Source organism: Kogia breviceps, chromosome 3 (assembly GCF_026419965.1).
Source record: "Kogia breviceps isolate mKogBre1 chromosome 3, mKogBre1 haplotype 1, whole genome shotgun sequence".
Classification (NCBI taxonomy): domain Eukaryota; kingdom Metazoa; phylum Chordata; class Mammalia; order Artiodactyla; family Physeteridae; genus Kogia; species Kogia breviceps.
The window spans coordinates 150,860,504-150,883,228 of record NC_081312.1 but is presented as its reverse complement, the minus strand read 5'-3'; the positions used below and the strand labels follow the sequence as shown (position 1 = coordinate 150,883,228).

At 47.4% G+C, this 22,725-nt stretch overlaps 1 protein-coding gene and 1 non-coding gene across 16 annotated transcripts in view; both read right to left on the bottom strand.

Annotated features, from left to right (window-relative positions):
- Positions 1–22,725, bottom strand: part of SEMA4B (semaphorin 4B) — a 91,398-nt gene that overhangs the window by 29,897 nt on the left and 38,776 nt on the right. Inside the window, exon 1 of one of the 15 annotated variants that reach the window (XM_067029921.1) lies at positions 7,984–7,998. The exons of 11 other annotated variants lie outside the window; for them this stretch is intronic. The gene's annotated coding sequence lies outside the window, so the exon portion shown is untranslated. Of the gene's footprint in view, positions 1–3,139; positions 3,155–7,415; positions 7,788–7,983; positions 7,999–22,725 lie in introns of those variants that run through there. 3 more of the 15 variants (XM_067029916.1, XM_067029924.1, XM_067029922.1) reach the window with 3 other exon arrangements.
- On the bottom strand, positions 15,694–15,767 carry TRNAV-UAC (transfer RNA valine (anticodon UAC)). The gene has a single exon. It is a non-coding gene; the product is annotated as a tRNA-Val (tRNA).

The window sequence follows — 22,725 nt, the reverse complement described above, 5'->3', positions numbered from 1 at the left end:
ACTTCAGACTATACTACAAAACTACAGTAATTAAGACAATATGGTACTGGCACAAAAACAGAAATATAGATCAATGGAACAGGATAGAAAGCCCAGCGATAAACCCATGCACCTATGGTCAACTAATCTATGACAAAGGAGGCAAGGATATACAATGGAGAAAAGACAGTCTCTTCAGTAAGTGGTGCTGGGAAAACTGATAGCTACATGTAAAAGAATGAAATTAGAACACTCCCTAACACGATACACAAAAATAAACTCAAAATGGACTAGAGACTTAAATGTAAGACCAGACACTATAAAACTCTTAGAGGAAAACATAGGAAGAGCACTCTGACATAAATCACAGCAAGATCTGTTTTGATTCACCTCCTAGAGTAATGGAAATTAAAACAAAAATAAACAAATGGGACCTAATGAAACTTAAAATCTTTGCAAAGCAAAGGAAACTACAAATAAGATGAAAAGACAACCCTCAGAATGGGAGAAAATATTTGCAAATGAATCAACGAACAAAGGATTAATCTCCAAAATATATAAACAGCTCATGCAGCTCAATATCAAAAAAACAAACAACCCAATCAAAAAATGGGCAGAAGACCTAAATAGACATTTCTCCAAAGAGGACATACAGGTGGCCAAGAAGCACATGAAAAGCTGCTCAACATTGCTAATTATTAGAGAAATGCAAATCAAAACTACAAAACTAACCTCACACCAGTTAGAATGGGCACCATCTGAAAATCTACAAACAACAAATGCTGGAGAGGGTGTTGAGAAAAGGGAACCCTCTTGCACTGTTGGTGGGAATGTAAATTGATGCAGCCACTATGGAGAACAGTATGGAGGTTCCTTAAAAAACTAAAAATAGAATTACCTTATGACCCAGCAATCCCACTACTGGGCATATACCCAGAGAAAAACATAATTCAAAAAGACACATGTACCCCAATGTTCATTGCAGTACTATTTAAAATAGCCAGATCATGGAAGCAACCTAAATACCCATCTACAGACAAATGGATAAAGAAGATGTGGTACATATATACAATGGAATATTACTCAGCCATAAAAAGGAACGAAATTGGGTCATTTGTAGAGACGTGGATGTATCTAGAGACTGTCATACAGAGTGAAGTAAGTCAGAAAGAGAAAAACAAATGTCATATATTAATGCACATAAATGGAACCTAGAAAAATGGTACAGATGAACCAGTTTGCAGGGCAGAAATAGAGACACAGATGTAGAGAACAAACATGGACACCAAGGGGGGGAAGTGGCAGAGGTGGTGGTGGTGGGATGAATTGGGAGATTGGGATTGACATGTATACACTAATATGTATAAAACAGATAACTAATAAGAACCTGCTATATAAAAAATAAATAAAATAAAATTCAGGGCTTCCCTGGTGGTGCAGTGGTTGAGAATCCGCCTGCCGATGCAGGGGACACGGGTTCGTGCCCCGGTCCGGGAAGATCCCATGTGTCGCGGAGCAGCTGGGCCCGTGAGCCATGGCCGCTGAGCCTGTGCGTCCGGAGCCTGCGCTCTGCAATGGGAGAGGCCACAACAGTGAGAGGCCCGCGTACCACCAAAAAAAAAAAAAAAAAAAAAATTCAGAAAAAAAAAAAGAGAGAGAGACGAGAAAAGCAACACTTCTTCTGTGCCCCCAGCCAGCAAGATGCAGACATCAAGCCTGGCCCTTTCTCCGTCTACACTTACACAGCCTTTGCCCATCCATCCTCACCCTCCTTCCTTCTCTCTCTCTCTCTCTCTCTCTCTCTCTCTGAGGTTCTGTCTCTCCTATACACACAAAACACACACATAAGAAGGATAAAAACACAAGAATGAGAAGTAAAACGCACATAGGAGTACATGCAAAGAAGCCAAACAAAACAGGGTCACATGCCTCACAGGCAGACAAGGAAACTTTAGGGATGACAAGAATATTCCATATCTTGATCTGGATGTTGGTTTCCCAAGTGTATACAAATATTAAAATTTCTCAAGCTGTACACTTAAGATCTGTCCATTTCCCTATATGTAAATGTATACCTTATACCTGTTATCATGCCAGTGGTAGGGGGGAACAAAGAGACTGAAAGGTAAAAAAACAAACAAACAACACTTCACCTGTAGAATCAGGTGAAAGAAGAGAATGAGACTAGCTATACAAGGAGGAGAAAGTGAAGAGAAATATGAAAGGCTACAAGAGAAAGAAAATAAAGGAAAGCATGGCTAAAAATATAAAGCAAATGAACACGAGTCCACTGCCTCACTAAACTGCTCAGCACAAAGGAAACAGGCAGTGTAGGCTCAGGGCAAGTGCTAGCAGTGGAATGGTCAGTCCAGACCACAGTCTGCCTCTCAAGCCATCAGTACTCATTAATCATCTATAGGTACAGCCTCTGCCCAGGTGCAGGCCAGCCTTGTCCTTGGGTATGCATGGCTCCTGCCAGGCTGCCCCCTGTCAGGCTGCCCCCAGCTGGGCCTGCCCACTCTCATTCCCACCCAGGGGAACCTGGCTCTCCAGCCCCACAGTTCTACTCTGGAGGCCATGGCTCTGCTTTGTTTGCTGGCCGTGGAGGAGGGGCCTCCTGCCAAGCCCAGCGGAGCTTGAACCCAAGGTCCCACCCGCCCCCTCCTGGAGTAGCACTCAAGCTCCTCCCATCCTCGGGTTCTGGCTGGCAGGCTGCCCAGTAAGGCCTTGAAGACACGCACTGGCTACGGCCCAGCTCCCCGGGCCTTGGCCCCCTGCCACCATCCCGTCATAGCCCTGAGCCCTCCTCTCATGCCAACCTGCAGCTGCAGCTCCCCACCTGCACTGGCTGGGCACACTGCTGCTGTCTCCTCCTCTCGGGCTTGGCAGTGGCTTGGCTGCAGCATCAATACATTTTGATGAGGAAGTGACACCAGCTGGCCCACCCTGTGTGTGCTTTTAAGTCAGCCAATGAGTTCCAGATCCCGGGGGGGCCAGGAGCTTCCCTGGGGCAGTGCCCTCTGAAGCAGAGGGCATTCACAGGGCCAGCACGAACACTGCCTTCAAATCTCACAGGTGGCTTTTAACCAGGGTCTGGCAATAAGTGTAAATGGCCTCATCTCTGTTCACCAAACCGCTTGCCCCTCTACTGGTCCCTTACGTTGCTTGCTCTGCCAAGCGATTAGAATCCAGGGGTGGGGACCTCTCCGGCAGTCCAGTGGTTAAGACTCTGCCTTCCAATGCAGGAGGTGAGGGTTCGATCCCTGGTCGAGGGGAACTAAGATCCCACATGCCGTGGGGTGTGGTAAAAAACTAAAAAAAAAAAAAAAAAATCCAGGGGAGGAACACACCAGTTCTTCCATAAGGAGAATCTCAGCACCATCCATTATTCTGGGGACTGTGAGCAAGCCACACAATCTCTCTGAGCCTCAGTTTCCTCATCTGTGAGATGGGAACACTAACAGTACTGCCTGGGTTGTTAGGAGAGCTGATGAGACAGTGCACATAAGGTGACTGGCAGGGCTGGCCTGGGGTGAATGCACATTATATTATCGGTTCACCTCATTACTTAAAGTGGCCATGACCATCTTAGATGCCCAACCCAGAGGACCCCCTTCTGGGCTCTCCGCTCAGGTTCAGCCACCTCCTACAAACCTAGTGCTGAGGCTGCAACTCTTACAGGGAGAAGGAACTGGCCTGCCCAGCCCAGGCCCCGGGTGCGCCTGCTGTGGTGAAGAGCCTGCCGCTCTCCCCAGTGCCACCCCTGCTGGGGCCTGTCGGGGCCTGAGCTGGCCACTCCCTGGGAGGGGATCCCCCTACCCCACAGGGTTGTGGTGCAACCAGTGGGGTTCAGCCTGTCCCTGCCTCAACACGGTAGAACACAAAGTTGCCACTGTCATGCCCCTGCCCCCAAGACAAGTTCAGGAGGGCCTGTCTGCCTGTGCCTGCAGGCCTGCTCCCCAAAGAGGCCTGGAGACCCTGGGTAACTGGCCTGGCTGATGCTTGGCAACTGTCATCCCACAGGGGCACAATTACTGCTCAGAGATTCTCTTTCCCCTGAAACCACTGCAGCCACTCACAGGTGGGAGGTAGATGTTCTAGGCTAGGTAAGGATGGGGAGCAAGAAGCATCAGGGTCTAGGACACAGTCTGGTTTCTAGTTTGGCTTATTAGACCTGATGCCCCTCCATTCCCAAGATCTCAAGAAACCACGAATCCACCTCTCCGTTTGCCCCCAAGTTCTTCTTCCTTAAATCCTACTCTGAGCCCTAGACCCCTGGCCATTGCTACATGAAGGGAAAGAAGACCCAGCCAAGGCCCTTCCTCCACCCCAGGGAACTAAGCTTCCTTTCCAGAGGACCAAGGCTCTCCCCTCCCAAAGAAGAGGGGCTCTGTGACTTCTGCAGTTTCCCAGTCACCTTAGGTTACCTGGTGGCTACGACTCTTTCTCCCAGACAGAGAACCTTGCTTTTGGTTCCAGCACTGCCTGTGGAGAGTGGGCCTAGACAGGTGAGCCCATCAGGTGGGGGATTGAACAGGTAGGTTCCATTGATTTCCTGTGGCTCCAAAGACTGCTTTGATATGATGGAGGGAGGAATGCATTACCCTGGTGGTGTGCCCACTTGCCACCCTAAAGCAATGGCACCAGGAGACAACGCTCGCAGAAAGCCAATGTGAGGGAGGCACCAAAGATCCATGCTTGGACAGGGATCTTACATACCAGCTACCTAGGCCCGAGATTTCTGGGACACCTGACAGCACCATTTATGTGCTGAGTCTCAGGATGGAGGATGCCACGAGGCTCTGACTGGACCCAGCTTGGCTCTAGCAAAGCAGGGGGCTCTAAGGGGCCTGGACCTGGGGCCTAACCCACCCAGTCCACAGGGACCCCACAAGTCCCCTGAAAGGGAGCAGACCCGCCTTGCTCCTCTCAAACTCTTTAAGAGGCTTAGCTCTTTCCTTACAGCCTGTGAGCAGTGGAACAGAGCAGGGAGCCCTAACCACCAGGGTCGGCTTCAGTGAGCTGTGAACCCCAAGAATGATATGCCACTTCTGATGAGAGGGATTTGAGCTTTCAACTGATTTCAAAAAGATTGTTGCCCTCCTCCCCGCGAAAAAAAAAAGCAAAGAATAATTTCTTTGAGGTGTGTTAGTCTGAAGACAAAGGGAACTTTCAGAATTAGCCTTTATCAGGTAAAAAGAAATTACACCTCATTTAGGAGTAGTTATATAACCTTGACATGAATTATTTGGCAAACTATTCCATCTAAAGCAAAGTTGACATTTATAAGGCTAACATTTATTGCGCACTTACTATAAGCAAGCCACTGTGCTGAGTTTTTTACAACCAGTCATTTATTTAATTCTCACAACAGGATGAAACAGGAATTATGATATTCCCACTTTACAGATGAGAAATGGGGCATAGAGAGGTTCAGGGACTTGCTAAGGTCACATAAGTGGTAAGTTAGGACTAGGACCAGAAACTGGATCTGAATCCAGAACCCCATGTAGATGCTCTACATATAGTTAGAATTTCAACCAGGGCTTTGTCTCAAGTTATAGCCATCCTCCTCTTGATAATATAAGCTGCTGTTCTTTCTTCCCTCTCTCCCTCTCCCCTTCTTCCCTTCCTTCTTTCACTCACTCAACAAATAGTTCTTGTGCACTTGCTGCCTTCTAAGCATCACTGAAGGTGAAGGAAACTGACATAGTTCTGCCTTCACAGAGCTTCCAGTTCATCAAGATTCCTTAAACTCTTCTTTCCAGAGAATACCCACCCTTGTCCACATTTCTTTAGACACTTTCACTCACTTATTCCTTTGTCTCCAACAAAAGGCCAACCTGGCAGAGCACCAGAAGTGCTCCCAGGCTTCACAGGCTAGAATCGTGCTGTTTTCAACTGATTTCCAGAGTTGCTCCTCTAAGCTCCCTTGGTACTCTGCTCAGATTTCCATCAAGTCACTCATGATGCTGTAGTGAAATACTCATTTACACATCACATCCCTCTCTTCCCATCTCTTCCATAAGCTCCTTGAGTGCAGGAACCAGACCTGCCTAACTCAGGTTTTTAATCTCCAGCCCCAGTAAATGTTTGGAAATAGCAGGCACCCAGTAAATGTTTACTAAATGAATAAACGAGTTTTCTGTTCTAGCTGACTGTCTCAAATCATTTTCAAATGATTCATTCAAGTGTTCCTTCTTGGATCTCTTTGTCCACCTTCCTCTTAACCTTTTCAAAGGAAACGCACCTCACTGATGTGGGAAGTCCCAGTTCCCTGCTTTAGGGCAGCCAAAGGATTTCTTGCTCACACAGTCTCAACAGATCTGTTGGCTTCAGAAGAGATGGTATTTAGGAAAGCTGTTGAATGCTTGGCTCCTGGGGATTAATTTAGGGCAATCCTGTCAGATACGACATTAAAGCAAGAGCCCCAAGGCATAGGACCTATGCACCAGAAAGAGAGTCTCTTTCAGCTCTCCTTAAGGTGCCAGCCTCCATTTCCCATCTTTGATTCACCTGCTGCCAATGTCCATATCTTTAGATCACCTGTCACCAAAAGTTTGAGCCCCGGGTTGCAAGGAGACATACCGCAGATTTCCCTGAGCTTCTGTAATAATAACCACCGGAGGAAACAGTCACAGCCTGGAAGTCAGGAGACTGGGTTCAAATCCTGACCTTCCCAACTCACTGTCATCTTGGGAAGTAATTTAACTTCTCTGGATCCATTTTCTCCTATGGTAATAAGGGGGTGGGACCGGCTGGATTTCTAAATCTCTTCCAGTTCTAAACCATCTACAGGGAAAAAAAATTTTTTTTTGATTGTGTGTTTCCCTGTCCTTATGGCATTCGACCCTTACAAGAAACCTGTGATTCATAAACCAAATGACATACTCACATTACAGGTGAGGAAATGTGAGCAGAGGTTGACGACCTTACCCAGGTGACCCAGGGCCCTTGAGACTTTTTGCCAGACCAGAATGGCTCCAGGGAGGCCACTAGAGCAGCCTCATTTCCAGGACCCCAACTTCCTTTCCCTCCTAACCCCTATGTCCACTTTCTCCTTCAGAGAGTAGAAGCTATGACAAAGAGCCTGACTCAAAGGTCATACCCAGACCATTCTGAGGAGGGGCCCAGGCCTTTCCCAAATTCCAAATGATCTCCCTCCAGGGCCAGGGTTACTGCCTCTCAGCTGCAGGTTTGGCTCAGAGGCCCCGGGTGGCCATGGGAACGTGGGCCCAGCCTCCTGCGCTGCCATGACAACAGGCTCCCTCAGTGGCGGTCGCCGGTGCCCATCAGAGCGTGCAGGTGGCGCCCTCTTGGGAGAGGGGCCCGGCGGGAGGTGGGGGGCAGGGGCGGCGGATACCTCGTGGTGGCCTCCGCTCCCTCCGCCTCCTCCTGGGGCCTCGGCTCCCAACCTTCCTGTGCCCTGTGCCTACCTGAGTGTCACGGCCCGCGCGCAACCACCGCCCACGACAGGGTCACCTCTGCGCGGCGCAGCAGCCCTTCTTCTTGGAGTGTCCCCAGACTCGTCCCTGCTTCCAGGCCGGCCCGACTCCCTGGGGACCCGGGATGTCCCCGCGAATACCCTCGGTCCGGCGCTGCGTCCCAGGAAATGCAGGGCTGCCGCCAAGCCCCGCCCCGCCCGTGTTGATGGAATTGTCCAGAGGCGCCCTCCGGGGCTCGCCCGCTATCCAGCAGTCCCCCGCCTCTGCCCCCGGGCGTTGATGGCGACACTAGGCTCGCTACTAGTCCCAGTCGGTACTTGTCCCCGCGACGGCTTGGCGGCTCCATTAGGCCGTGGGGCCTATGGGGCCACCCGCTCCCTGACCTTGCGAGCCTCTGCCTGGCCTGACCTAGGCCCCGCAGGGGGCAATCTCGCTAGCTGGAATCCGGAGGGCCGGGTTAACCGTTACCCTAGATCTGTTGCTGAACCAAACTTGGTTCCCCTTACCTACGCATGCATAGTAAACCCAATTTACTGACACCGATCTACTTACCACCCACCTGGCTGTGTTACCTAGGGCGAGTTTCTTAACCTCTCTGAACCTCGAGTTCTTCATCTGGAAAGTAGGCCTCAGAACAGTAGGGACCTCACAGGATTGTGAGAAATTGCAATTATGTAGGCACACACCTGGCACTTGGTCAGCTCTCAATAATGGTAGCATTGTTTACAGTAAGAGGCAAGGGAGAGCCGAGCTGCAGAGCCACCCGCCAGGAAACCACCCACGTCTCCACCCGCGGGAAATGCTGCTCACCTCATCCCTTAACCTGCCATGGGCCGCACTGTGGGAGTGAAACGAGATGAGGAGATGTGCAGGAGGGGTGAGAGATATGGTTGTAAATAGTGTCTAGCGTTTATCAGGTGACCTTGGCTCGTCCCTCTCTAGCCCTTGCCTCCTGGCTCTCCTATCTTCCAGGAAAGCAACAACAGCTCTCAGGGCAGTTTCTGAAACAACTAGCTCTGGCTGTGTAAGTGGCTGAGCTGGCCAGAGCTGGCTGGTCAAGGGGCTGGTGAAAACAGAGGCCAAGTGCCAGCCTCTTCCCAGGCCAGGCTAGGCTTAAGTGCCCACCATTTCTCCGCTGCCTCTCCTCTAGACAGAGTGGGGTAAGGGACTGCCAGACACCCCACAGAATGCTCTCCCACACATAGAAAGATGTGGTTATTCTGTTGTCTGTCTACAAAAGTGAACACATATTTACTACCATAAAGTTTTTTCATAAACACAATGAAAAATATCACCCTACCCAGAGACCACTAGTGTTAATATTTTCTAAAACTTTTTTTTGAGATACAATTTACATGCTGTAAAGTGCACAGATCTTAAGTCTACTGCTGTTAATATTTTGGTGAAGATACTCCTGTCTCCTTTCTATGCAGTTAAACATTTACATTTTTCAGAAAAAAAGATTATTCAGTGCATACTCTTTGTGACTTTTCCCTAGGACAGCAATATATCACGGACATTTTTCCATAACATCAAAAATTCTCTCATACCTTCATTTTTAGTGTATTCTATTGTATGCATGTGGCATACGTTTTTAACCAAGTCTTTACTATTGGACATTTAACTTATTTTACTAATTTTTCATTATCATAAATAATGTCCAGACGAGCATCCTTATCAATAAGCCTTTACATACTTCTTCTTCATTACCTTTTGTTCTTTGTATTCTTCCTTCCTACTCACAGTCTCCAATTAGTGGTCGCTGTGTTTACACCTAAGGTGGTGCACTTTATTTGTGCAAATGGCTTTAAAAATAGTCCAATCACTTTATTAACTCTGCCTTCCACACACTCACTACTGGATTGGTGGGGGGGACAGGAAGATATGCAAAAATCAGCACTGCTGAGTTTCCTGCACCCGGAGCACACCGTGTCCTGCTGAGCCCAGGTTGTTCAGAGGAGCTTCTGAAATATAGGCCTCCCCCATGGGGCCTCAGATCTCTAGAGGGCTTTAGGCAATCCTGACCCTTTCCATCTCCAGTCCAGCCCAGAGCCCCCAGGAAAGAATGCCATCCACCTCCACGACCCACGCCCCACTTCTCTCTCTCCATCATCTTTTCTTTCTTCTCCCTCCTCTTTTTTCTGCCCTTTCTGCCCACCTCCTTTTCCTGCCTGTCCTCCTCCTCCAACCTTCTTCCAGCCTTTTATTGAAAAAAAGAGAAACATCTTCAATGTACTGAAAAAAGGCCTTATCTTTAACGTTATTGATCCCCCTCCACCCACCCCCTTCCCGGGCTGTTGGACCTCAGGTGCAGAGAGGCTTGAGTTAATCACCTTCTCAGTTCACAGCATGTTATCACCGTAGTCTGCACAGGGTCCCTGATTAATGTGGCTGTTCATTTCCTTTTATCTTTCCACTTCCTTCCACCCCTCCCCCCACGAGCTACCATTTTAAGGTGTTTAATATATGCTTTTGTTCATATGCCTTCTTGCAAGATGTTCTGTACGGCTTCCCTGGTGGCGCAGTGGTTAAGAATCCACCTACCAATGCAGGGAACACGGGTTCGAGCCCCGGTCTGGGAAGATCATCCCACATGCCGCAGAGCAACTAAGCCTGTGCGCCACAACTACTGAAGCCCACATGCCTAGAGCTCGTGCTCTGCAACAAGAGAAGCCACTGCAGTGAGAAGCCCTCACACCACAACGAAGAGCAGCTCCCACTCACCGCAACTAGAGAAAGCCTGCAAGCAGAAACAAAGACCCAACACAGCCAAAAAAAAAAAAAAGTTAATACCTGCCCCAAGGTCACAAAGATATTCTTTAACATTTTGCATTATTTTTAAAAATTTTAAAATAGATTTTTAAAAATTAATTTATTTTTGGCTGTGTTGGGTCTTTGTTGCTGCACGCAGGATTTCTCTAGTTGCAGTAAGCTGGGGCTACTCCTCATTTTGGTTCCCGGGCTTCTCCTTGAGGTGGCTTCTCTTGTTGCAGAGCACAGGCTCTAGGCATGTGGGCTCAGCAGTTGTGGCTTGCAGGCTCTAGAGCACAGGCTCAGTAGTTGTGGTGCATGGGCTTAGTTCCTCCGCGGCATGTGGGATCCTCCCGGACCAGGGCTCAAACCCATGTCCCCTGCATTGGCAGGCAGATTCTTATCCACTGTGCCACCAGAGAAGCCCTACATTATTAACTTCATAGTTTTCGGGACACATTTAGGTCTTTAATCCATATGGAGTCCACTTTTTCATGTGATGATAGATTTCATGAGATTCAGGGGTTTTTTTCCATAAAGTGAATTACTTTTCCCAATACCATATTCCTGTGGATCTCAAACTTGAACATGTATAAAAATCACCAAAAAGCTTGCTAAAAGCACAGATTGCTTCCCACTCCTGGGCATATACTCAGACAAAGCTATAATTTGAAGAGACATATGCACCCTTACGTTCATAGCAGCACTATTTACAAGAGTCAAGACATGGAAATAACCTAAATGTGCATTGATGGGTGGCTAAAAAAAGATGTGGATATATATATATATATATATATATATATATATATATATAATATATATATATGAATATTACTCAGCCATAAAAAGGAATGAAATAATGCTATTTGAAGCAACATGGACGGACCTAGAGATTATCATACTAAGCGAAGTAAGTCAGAAAGAGAAAGACAAATACCATATGATGTCACTTGTATATGGAATCTAAAATATGACACAAATGAAAATATCTATGAAACAGAAGCAGACTCACAGACGTAGAAAACAGACTTGTGGTTGCTAAGGGGGAAAGGGGGTGGGGGAGGGAAGGATTGGGAGTTTGGGATTAGCAGATGCAAACTATTATATATATGATGGATAAACAACAAGGTCCTACTGTATAGCACAGGGAACTATATTCAGTGTCCTATGATAAAGCATAATGGAAAAGAATATAAAAAAAGAATGTATATATGTGTATAACCGAGTCACTTTGCTGTACAGAAGAAATTAACACAACATTGTAAATCAACTATACTTCAATAAAAAAAATTTTTTTTAAAAGCACAGATTTCTGGGCCCCACCCAGCTGATTCAGGTGGGACCCCAAAATTTACATATCTAATAAGTTCCCAAGTGATGAGATGATGCCACTGCTGCAGGTGGAGAAAGCAAACTTTGAGAACAACTGCCATATTCTTAAAACCTTTATTTTACCTCATTGAGCTTTTTCTCTACCTCACTGGCGTCTCCCATAATACCCTGCACTTCTTGTCTGTCCTCCATCCTGCACCCCTCCCCTACCTCTCCCAGGTCTCCTGGGACATGAGGCTCCATCCACACATTTCATGATCATATCCCCATGCCTCTCCTGAACCACACTCTTCCCTCCTCTGGTAAATGCCCTGAGGTTGTCCACCCACCTCCTGGCCACTCCCCTGTAGTCACTGGAGACTTTGGCATGTGGCTCCCCATCCTTCTCTTCACCTAAAATCCTGTCATTGTCCTTAATGACTTCAGCATCCACGTGGAAGACACGTCCTAAATCTGGTTTCTCAGACCTCCAGTGCCCTCCCCCACTCACCTCAGCCACCACTCCCATTTACTGCCAGTAATTGGCTCCACTACCAAGGTCCTCAGTTCAGGCATCCTTCTCTCTGGCACAGTCTCTTTTCCTTCCAGCTTTCTGGTTTAACAGACTCCCTGTGACCCTTCTTGGACGTCACCAGCATCTCTACCTTCTCCAGATCCATCCCATTTCTCCTTCCCCTTTCTTCATTCCCTCCTTACCCAACTTAGAGTCCACGATTCATCATTCCGACAGCGTTATTGTCTCCATTCCCTAAGCTTCGTTGCTGCTATATTTTCACTGTCTGGCAAAAGCCATGGATGAGCTCTGTGATCCACCTTCTCAGTGCTTCTTCCTGAGCAGTGGTGGGGAGCGTCACTCAGGGCAGAAGGTTCCACTGCAAAGTCCAGGTCACCAGATGGACCCTCACCACCACCTGGCTGTCCTACTCATTTCTGTGGTCACCTCTCTGTACCATTCTCTGTAACAACTCTCTTCAGCCTTCTCCCCAAGCTTCCCAACACCCTCCCTTTACTTCACATACAGAATAGAAGTCATCGGATGGGGTCTCCCTTATCTTTTTCCTAATTGCATTGAGAGAGACCCAGGCTACTTTCAGGAAAAGGGTGGTAGTCTTGTGCTAGGTAGAGAGCATGCCAAAACCAGGTTACAACCAATGCAGTTATTTTAAATGTTTCAACACAACAAATTAGTGCTTTTATTAACATACCCACACCAATACAATGGCTATAGGTACAAATACATTTGGTAATAACATCATACGTCTAAATCTGAGGACCTTCCAGAATCTGGGACCCTCCTGGGCCCCAAAAGACCCTGCTCATTGCCCTCCACTTCCTAGACTTTTTTCCAGCACAACAGTGGTTCCCCCCACCCCCACCTGCAACCCATGGCTGCACATTGGAGTCACTTGGGGAAGCTGGCTACACCTGCGGATCATTTGAATCAGAGCCTCTAGGGGAGTGCCCAGACGTCAGCATTTTCTAAGCTCCCCAGATGATGCCAGCTTGCATTCGAAGCTGAGAAACCTACACTGTAGGAACTGCTCCTCCTCTGTCTATCCCCTCACTGTACTTCCTCTCCACTCCCTCCCTCTCCACTGGTTTACTCCTAAAAGCTTTTAAACGTGCCCAAGTCTCTCCCACTTAAAAAAAATATTACCCTTGAACAACATGGGGGTTGGGGGTGCCCACCCGAGCTGTCCAAAACCCTCCTTTACAGTTGGCCCTCCATATCCATGGTTCTGTGTCCGCAGATTCAACCAACTGCAGACCGTGTAGTACATATGTATTGAAAAAAATCTGCATAGAAGCAGAACCGCACATTTCAAACTCTTGTTATGGTTCAAGGGTCCACTGTACATACACACACAAATAGCCTTTGACTCCCATCCCGATATCTGCTCCCTCTCACCCCAGGGCTCTTACCTGGAAGGTTCTCTTCCAGTTTTAAGCTTTACAGAGACTGGTGACTCCTAGTTCAACCCTTAGCACCACTTCTCAAACTTTCATATGCACTCGGATCACCTGGGAGTTCTGGTTAAAATGCAGATTTAGATTCTGTAGGCCTGGGCTGGGGACTAAGATTCTGCATTTTAACAAACGTGTGTGTGCTACATGCCGATACTGTGCTCAATCTTCAAGCAGGAAAGCTTTATTTTATTTTTTACTTATTTTTTTCGTGGGGATTTATTTATTGCTGCACCGCGTGGCATGTGGGATCTTAGTTCCCCGACCAGGGATCAAACCCAGGTCCCCTGCACTGCAAGTGTGGAGTCTTAACCACTGGACAGCCAGGGAAGCCCCAAGCAGAGAAGCTTTAGACCCCTGTTCAAGGTCTCCTTGGGAAAGCCTCCTCTGACCTTCCTAAATTCTATCCTCACCATCAGACACTCTCAGCTCAGCTTGTCTCCTTCCCAGCACTTAACCCTATTTCTATTTGACATTGTGCTTATGATTATTTTATCACAGCCTACTCCACCAGAAAATAAGCCTTCCACGAAGGCATGGGACATTTCTATCTGGGTTTGCTTGCCATTTGTGCTGCCTTTGTGTTGCCCCACACAGTGCCTGGTACACAGCAGGTGCCCTATTTGTAAACAAATGTAAACCTTTGTAGGAAGTATGAAGGAATACATTGCTCAGTCAGTCAAAGGAGCAGTTCCCGCTTCTGCCCTGAAGTCCCAGGCCCTCTTTGTTCTCCTTTTAGCCCCTCACCTCCCTCTAGGCTCTGGCCCCCAAGACCAGGAGCTGAGAAAGTGATGCAGGAGATGTCTGGGTTAAAAGTCTCTTCTCTGCCCCTAGGCATGACTTAACTCCCCCAGACAACCCAAAGGAAACAGGCCCAACAAATCTTTCTAGTTCCTCGCCGGCAACTGATCTTTTTTGTGTTATTATTGTTAAGTGTTGCGTGGAAAGGGTTAAAGCATTTACAGAAAGCGAAGGACCTCTCTCCAGCCCTCCATGATGACTCTTGAGATGCTCTGCAAAAGGTCAGATGTTTCCAGAATCTCAACAGACAGCCTGTGTCTGTTTAAAGGGAAAGACAACAAGTTCTCGGCCCCCAGCCAGCCCTCATGGGCAATTCTCGCCTGGCTCTGTAGGCAGCCAGCCAGATGCCTGGCCAAAGAGTACACCCACCCCCGCCCCCTCCAGATGGCCCTGGGCAGGCCAGAACTCTCCAACCCCCAGCCTGGAGTCCCTTCCCCTGGGGAAGGCTGGCATCTGACAAGTAGGGCATGCATACCAACTGCTTGGGCCTGTGATGCACGAGGAATGGGCGGGGAGGGGCAACTTCCTGTGGACATTGAATCTTTTCAGCTGGAAGGGACTGTATTCTGACCCTGTCATCTTAGAGATAAGGCTCAGAGAGGGGTGGCTGTAAGGTAGGGTAAGAATATCCTAACCCAGTATCGGGAAACCTCGGTTCAGAATCCAGTTCAGGTGCCCTGAGCTGTGGAATCTCGGGCACAATGTCGGTCCCTTCTATGTGTCTGTATCTATTTGTAAAAAGTTTGTACAAATACGTCCCACCCCAGGTAGCTTGCCCAAGGTCACAGACAGCACAAACCAAGGGCTAAGGTCCCAGTCCCCTCCAGAGGTGAGCAGACTACCTTAAGCACTGATTGATAATGAAAAGTTGCTGAAGACACAGTTAAAGAGGAACTTCCCTGGTGGTGCAGTGGTTAAGAATCTGCCTGCCAGTACAGGGGACACGGGTTTGAGCCCTGGTCTGGGAAGACTCCACATGCCGCGGAGCCACTAAGCCCGTGCGGCATAACTACTGAGCCTGCGCGCTAGAGCCCGCAAGCCACAACTACTGAGCCTGCGCGCTAGAGCCCGTGCTCCGCAACAAAAGAAGCCACCGCAATGAGAAGCCCGCGCACCGCAACAGAGTACCACCACTCGCCGCAACTAGCAAAAGCCCTCGCGCAGCAACGAAGACCCAACGCAGCCCAAGATTAATTAATTAATTAATTAATTTTTTTTTAAAAAAAAGACAGTTAAATAACTTTGTCTTTTATTACTTAATCATGTTCTTTGCACAAACAGAAAAAATTCATATTCCCACCCCCTGGAGGAAATAACTGCTAATATTCTGGCATTTATCCTTTTGCAATGTCAAAGCATATATAAGGTATATATTTGTGTACGTTTGTTTTCTTGGCCGTGAAGTGCGGCCTGTGGGATCTTCCCCAACCAGGGATTGAACCTGGGCCCTTGGCAGTGTAAGTGCAGAGTCCCTAACCACTGGACCACCAGGGAATTCCCTATATACTTTTTCAACAATGAGATCATAGGAGATCTACCTATCTATCTATCATCTATCTATCTACACTTTTATATACATATTGCTCTTTTCCATATAACTCTTCGGTGGACAATTGACATCCTTTCATGTCTAGATATAGTTGGATAAATGAAGTATTCTATAGTTTGTTTAATCCCCTATGTCTAGACATTTAGGTTTTCAATTTTTCATTATGAGCAATAAAAATCCATCTTTGGGCTTCCCTGGTGGCGCAGTGGTTGAGAGTCTGCCTGCCAATGCAGGGGACACAGGTTTGTGCCCCGGTCCGGGAAGATCCCACATGCCGCGGAGCAGCTGGGCCCGTGAGCCATGGCCGCTGAGCCTGTGTGTCTGGAGCCTGTGGTCCGCAATGGGAGAGGCCACAACAGTGAGAGGCCTGTGTACTGCAAACAAACAAACAAACAAACAAAAAATCCATCTTTATTCACTTGTTCTGTTATTTTCTTAGGATAAATTCCTTACTGTGGACTGTTGGATCAAAGCGTCTGTGTATTTTTAAGGCTTCTGATACATGTTGCCAGATTGTCCTCTAGAAAAGCTGTGATGATTGTTATTTCTTCAAACAACATATTTATATATGAAGGCTGGTCCTTCTTTAACTAGAAAGCTAATCTCTTCAACAGCACACTCAGCTTTGGGAAGACAAGTGTGGGAAGAAGCAGAGCCCAGATCGACTGAACATGGCTGGTTGAGTCAGGGCAGCTGTTTTGCACCTGATCCACTGCTGCAACTCACCAGGCAGCTACCACTGGGGCCAATAAGATGCTCCTCTCTCCCAGCCCACATCACAGCTGGGCCATGGGATACACAAAAAACTTGTCCAGATATTGCCCTAGAAAACTCTGATAGGGATTTCCCTGGTGATCCAGTGGTTAAGACTCCTGTGCTCCCAGTGCAGGGGGCATGGGTTTGATCCCTGGTCGGGGAACAAAGATCCCACATGCCGCAGGGTGTGGCCCCCCCGAAAAAAACTCTGATAGATGGAAAGAGGCTTTCTTTTCCCATATTTCTTTGTACACCCCACCTCCAGCCCTATACACAACCACCCTCAAGTACTCTTTATTTCCTAGTTAGACATCACTACTTTTGTGAGCTACTGTTTTATTAAAGGTTTCATTTATACTACTACATTTCATGCCTGCATTGGCCCAGGAAGCAGGTACAGGCGAGAAAACCGAGTCTTGGGCAGATCAAGCATCTTGTCTAAGGGAACTCAGCAGATGAATAACCTACTTGGGATTCAAAGCTAGGTCTGTCTAACAAACCTGTGTTTTATTTTTAAATTACTGTAGAACTACTATGTATATCAATTAAACACGAAGGCTTGGAAGGATGCAGCTGGTTTGGGGTGGGTGGTAGACATCACCAGGGCTCACCAATATTTCCAGCTCCTTTCTTTTTCTGGATACATAGGAGGACTATACTTCCATACTGTCTGGAAGTTAGGTGTAGCCACGTGACTTGCTCTGGCCAGTGAAATGTGAGGAAAAGTGACACGTGTCCCTTCTGGGGGAGGCATTCAAGAACCAGTGTGCAGTTCTCATGCATTCTTCCCTTGCAGTGGTGAGCCCTGAAGCCTCATGTTGGGATGGTGGCATCATTAGAGTTTAATGATGACTAAGGTGCTGACTACAAAGTGCTGAGCCTATGCAAGCCACATTGGGAATTTAAGCATGGGCAAGAAAGAAATCTTGGTTGTTTTAAGCCAGAGATGTTTACAGGTGTTTGTTACCACATCATAACCTAGCCTATCCTGACTTCTGCAAGTGGCGATGGGGAGTTTCACGTCTTAGTCTAAATTTTTCTGTAGTTTTTATCCTTTGAGAAGATATCCATTTATAATTTAAAAAATAAGAGTCATGGAACCTCCCTGGTGGTCCAGTGGCTAAGACTCCATGCTCCCAATGCAGGGGGCCCGGGTTCCATCCCTGGTCACGGAACTAGATCCCAAATGACACAACTAAGAGTTTGCATGCCACAACTAAAAGATCCTACATGCCACAACTAAAGATCTCGCATGAGCACTATTTACAATAGCCAGGACATGGAAGCAACTTAAGTGTCCATCGACAGATGAATGGATAAAGAAGATGTGGCACATATATACAATGGAATATTACTCAGCCATAAAAAGAAACGAAACTGAGTTATTTGTAGTGAGGTGGATGGACCTAGAGTCTGTCACACAGAGTGAAGTAAGTCAGAAAGAGAAAAACAAATACTGTATGCTAACACATATATATGGAATCTAAAAAAAAAAAAAGGTTCTGAAGAACTTAGGACTAGGACAGGAATAAAGATGCAGATGTAGAGAATGGACTTGAGGACACGGGGAGGGGGAAGGGTAAGCTGGGACAAAGTGAGAGAGTAATATTGACATATATGCACTACCAAATGTAAAATAGATAGCTAGCGGGAAGCAGCCACATAGCACAGGGAGATCAGCTCCCGTGCTTTGTGACCACCTAGAGGGGTGGGATAGGGAGGGTGGGAGGGAGATGCAAGAGGGAAGGGATATGCAGATATATGTATGGGTATAGCTGATTCACTTTGTTATACGACAGAAACTAACACAACGTTGTAAAGCAATACTCCAATAAAGATGTTTAAAAAAAAAAAGATCTCACATGCTGCAACTAAGACTGGTGCAGCCAAATAAATAAACAGATAAATATTTTTTAAAAAACAAAAGAGTCATAATACACATTCACACAATTGGGAACATAATATACACCCTGCTATGGAACTTCCCTCTTATTCTTAAAACTAACCATTTCCTATGTCACTTTACCTAGATCTACTTCATTCCTTTTTTTTTTTGGCCGCGCAGCAACACGCAGGATCTTAGTTCCCCAACCAGGGATCAAACTGGGGCCCCTTGCAGTGGAAGCACACAGTCTTAACCACTGGACCACCAGGGAAGTCCCTACTTCATTCTTTTTTAACAGCTGCATAGTATTCTAGTCTCTGAATATACCATAATGTTTTACAACTGACCACTACTGACAGACCTATAGGTTGTTTTTGGTTATTCACAAAATACATGCTCTAAGCTACGGCTAGGCTGTTGAAACATTTGTGGGAAAGGAAGGACTACTATTTACTTTCCCTTTTTGGTTCATATCTTGCTGTTAGTTTACAGCCTGAGCTCAGCACTCAAGAGGGCTGTGGGCACCTCCTAGAGAGAGATGAATAAGCCAAGTGTGCCTGCACCCTTCTCAGGATGTACGGATGCGGAGGCTGGTGAGAGCCTGTGAGTGTGCATGTGTGAAGGCTGGGAGCTGGCCTGGGAGAGCAGGGCAGGGAAGCACGTACACATGCAACTTGGGCTGGACTGATCCTGACTCATAGGTTCAGGCAGATAAGTTAACGGCCTGGAAACTCCAGAGCTCTCTGACTGAGTTCTGACTCACTCAGACAATTATCCATAAACAAGTCCTCTCACTTCTCAGTTTTCTTCGGAGCGCCACTACACAATCTTTGGGAAGGGCTGTGACATTAATCGTTCGGAGTATGAGAAAGATGAGAGCTGTTCAAAGAGAGTGCCAAGAGGATTATAAGTGCTGGCCTCATTCATAGGAAGATGTCTAATTACTCCTTATTACATTCGTATTTTGAACGGCCCCCAAGTAGAGGGTCCAATAGTGGCTGACACAGGTTTTCCTGCATTCCATTCCCAGAGGGATTTGACCGGAAACATTGGTCACCTGCCTATCAAGAGCTCTTCCCGGGCTTCCCTGGTGGCGCAGTGGTTGAGAGTCCGCCTGCCGATGCAGGAGACACGAGTTCGTGCCCCAGTCCAGGAAGATCCCACATGCCGTGGAGCGGCTGGGCCCGTGAGCCATGGCTGCAGGAGCCTGCGCGTCCGGAGCCTGTGCTCCACAAAGGGAGAGGCCCACGTACCGCAAAAAAAAAAAAAAAAAAAAAGAGCTCTTCCCATTCCTTTCTCAATTCTCAATGGCTTTTCTCAATTCCTTTTTAAGATGAAAACAGCTTTATTATTATTGTTTCTGATTATAAAGGAAACGCTTGCTCAGACAATACCAAAAAGCATAAAAAAAGAGTGGAAATCACCCAGCAGGCCATCCCCAGAGAGGCCACCATTGACATTTTGGTTTCTTTTCTTTTCTTTTTAAAAAAAAATGTTTCTTTTTATTTATTTATTTATTTTTGACTGCATCGGGTCTTAGTTGTGGCACTCGGGATCTTTCGTTGCGATGCATGGGCTTCTCTCTATTTGTGGCACGTGGGCTTAGTTGTCCTGTGGAATGTGGGATCTTAGTTCCCGACCAGGGATTGAACCCACATCCCTTGCATTGGAAGGAAGATTCTTAATCACTGGTCCACCAGGGAAGTCGCACTATTGACATTTTGAAGTACATCTTTCCAAACTGACTCTATGTATGCCTGCACGGCCACATAGGCACATACAAATCAAGTTACCAATCAGTATACTCCTCCTTTGGAGGAGCTGCCGTGTATTCCATCGTACAGGTACAGCTGGAAGCCTCTCATCTCCTCCCTCTCTTGCTGCAAGATCTAGCAGAAGGCCATGGCAAGACTTTAATAAACTCTTAATGAGCTTAATAAAGGCATCTAAAGATGGCCTTTGGATTTGAACCATTTATGCCTTGAAGAACTCCATCTTCTGTGCAGCTGGAAGTGAATTCACATTCAGATGAGCATGGTGGGTAGGACACCCTGCTGGGAGTCAGGCCAGCTGGTTCTACAGCTGAGTTCTCAACCTGCCTTTGCCACTTTCCTGGTGGGCAAGTCCCTTTGTCTCTCTGAGCCTCATCTGCAGTTGAATATACGTGAAACTGGGTGTGACATACGACTATGCAGAGTACGAAGTACTATGTACTTATGCACTAAGCACTAGGTACTAGGTACTATTTAGAGGCACTACAAAAAAGAGCAGGGAAGAAACTGGGGTTTCTCAGCCAAGAAAGAAGGCAAATTTTAGAGTTTCCCTGGATATGACTGAAGGGTAACACATATATCATAGAGTTCTAGAAAAACTTAGAATCAACTATACTTCAATTTAAAAAATATTTTTAATAAAATGAGAAAAAAAAAGAAAAACCGAGCAGAAAAGAACCTCAGAGATCAGAGTACTACCCCCTCACACAATAATTCTGAATATCTGCACATCTGTAACGTGACCTAATGGAAAAAATGGGTTTGGAATGTGGGTTTTTCTCTTTGAAGGCATTCTCATGTCTGGCTTGGAGTCCTGGAAAGAGCTTCCTAAGTGTCTAGTTCTGGGTCAGCACCTATGACGCATATGACCTTAGGCAAGTTCCTTAAGCCTCTGCGAGCCTCGATTTTCTCATCTATAAAACGGGGCTTCTGATCTTGCCCTACCTGTCTTACAGGTAGGTGTGACATGAGGTTTAAATAAGGCACTGCGTGTGAAAGTGTTTTGGAAATCTAAAGTCACTTCACACCTGCAAAGCTGCCTCACTATAGCTCTGGTCCACTGCCCAGAATGGAGAGGCGTGAAGGGAATGGCCAACAAGACCCTCGTTCAAAAGTTGGGCTTACAGGGACCTCCCTGGCAGTCCAGTGGTTAAGACTCTGTGCTTCCACTGCAGGGGCTTAGGGTTCAATCCCTGGTTGGGGAACTAAGATTCCGCATGCCGCACAGCGTGGCCAAAAATTAAAAAAAAAAAAAAGTTTAAAGTGGGTCTTACAGAAGGGGTCATCTAGAGAGAGCCCCTGAGCACCAGGGATCGCTCTGGAGCTGGGGAGGCAGCAGAAGGAAAGGCAGGCAAGGCCATTTCCTCATGGAACTTAGATTCCCACACTATAGGAAGGGAGACAAATAGAAACAAGGTAGCTTCAGAGAAAGGTGAGTGCTCTGAGTGAAATGAAACAGGATGAGGCTGTTAAGGAGGGATGGGGCTAGATGAGGGGGTGACCAAAGAAGGCTTCCCAGAGGAGGTGGCACCTGAAAACTAGGACGTGAGTGACAAGGACAGCCACGAGAAGACCTGGAGCACAAAGTGTTCCAGTGCAAAAGGACAGCCAGTGCAAAAGCCCCGAGGCAGGAATAAATTCCTGTTCAAGGAACTTCAAGAAGCTGGTGGTTTGGACCTGCAGGGGGAGAGGGCAGGTGGGGCAGCGGGCCAGGGCTTGCAGTGGGTTTTCAGGAGAGGCTAGTGAGAGATGATCTAGTTTGTGTTGAACTAAGATCAGCCTCCATTGGGTTGGAAGTTCCATCTCTTACATGTCATGTTGGGGGCCCCAAGAAATTTTTAGGGCTTTCAAGGGATTTATCCAGGAACCAGCAAACCTCCTAAACCTACATACTAGGAAAACTGAGAGGCAGAGAGAAAGGCCACTTGCCTAGGGGGCCCCACCGCTCCCTTCCTGGGGCTGGCATTCAAGCCCAGGTCTCTGATCTTGGTCCCTGAGGCCCAGCCTCTCCCCCCAGGGACACCCCACCAATGGAGGATGGGAGGGGGTTCACTGAGGCCACAGAGCTGGAAGATGGGCCCAGTGCCCCAAGGCTTCCAGCTTCAGCCAGTGAGATCCCAGGGCTGGGCTCCAGAAAGGAAGGGCATAGCCCAGCTGGGCCTCGTCCTGCATCACTAGGCCCAGTGCTCAGCCCTCAGCTGGCAGTGGAGGGGGGCGGTGGTCAACTCCAGGAGATCAGCCAGCCAAGAGCAACCTGATAGAACAGGAAATGGGCCTGCAGCCAGAGAAAGCATCAACCAGCACCTGGAGGCTTTGTTCCCTTTATTCCCCTTGCAGACTTTCTCAGGCACCTGCAGCTGGGCCTCAGGAGCACCAGGGCCAGGAAGGGGCTCCCACGGGATTTGGTTCTTCTGCAACAGGGAGTGGCCTGACTTGTGACCCAGAGGGAGGTCTCATGATATAATAACAACAACAATAGGTCCACTTACT